The following is a 1,090-nucleotide window of genomic DNA, read 5'->3' as shown; positions in this document are numbered from 1 at the left end:
GGGGGGGGGGGGGGGGGCGTGCGGACGCGCGGCAGCCACTCCCCACCTCCCCGGGGCCAACCCATGTGAGCCGGTGCCGGGGCCCGGAACAACGTGCCGGCACCCAGCGCACACAGAGGCTCCGGAAACGGGGCAGCCGGGGGCCCGGGGCCCGGGGCGAGGGGGCGCAAGCCCGGCCGCTCTTCTAGTACAATCCCCTTTATGGTGGAGGCCCTCCGTCCGGCGTGCGGTCCGGCTCTGGTGGCCGCCTGGTCTCTAGTATGTTCGGCCTCTCTTTTTCCGGCCCGCAAAAAACGTGAGGGCACACTCTGAGGGCAGCACCAGGTCGCCCTCCCCCCGCCGGTGCCCGCGCCCAGGGCCCCGCCCCCCCCCCCCCGTCAGCCGTTTGCCCCATGCCCGGGGCCGGCTCCAATAGGCGGGGGCGCGGCAGGTTGCACAGACCCCGACGCGTGGCTGTGGCCGGCGGAAAATATCCCCCGCCCGTCCCCGGTCACAGGGGGCGCATGTGTCCGCGCCCCCGGCCCCCGCGCCCTCTCCCGGCCCAGCCAGAGGCAGGCCGCATTTCGCGCGTGTCCTGGCGCGCATCTCTCTCACACCCCGGAGGGAGAGGTACACACTGGGCCCGGGCGCACCCTGGCGCTTCCCCGTGGCGGCCTCAGGTGCAGCGCGTTCTCCCGCCACCACGACGGGGGAAGGGGCGGGGGGGGGGGGGGACCGAGGGCGGCCTTGTGAAATGCCCCAGTTCCCCTCGCCCTCCAAGGGTAGGGCGGGGGACGGGGCGGCACCGCGATCTCGGATCAATTAATGCTCGCGCCGGGCCGCGTGCGTCCGCCGAGCCACGTCCCCGCGTCGTCGGCACGTCTGCCACCCCGGGCCTGCTGCACCCCAATTTTTTTGGCCGCCGTCAAGCTGGCTTTTTGTTATTGCCGGACCCGGCGAGTGATGGCGGCCGGTCCCGCGACCGGGCCTGGCAGGGGGCACCCATGCCGCCGGTGCGACCATATCACCCCCGGCCGGGGGGGGGGGGGGGCCCACGTTGACAACACAGCCCCCCGTTGTGTTTGCTCAGTTCGCTTCACCGTCCGCCCCC

The sequence above is a fragment of the Fonticula alba genome, assembly GCF_000388065.1.
Source record: "Fonticula alba strain ATCC 38817 unplaced genomic scaffold supercont2.7, whole genome shotgun sequence".
NCBI classification, from domain to species: domain Eukaryota; order Rotosphaerida; family Fonticulaceae; genus Fonticula; species Fonticula alba.
This window is presented reverse-complemented; position numbering follows the sequence as displayed.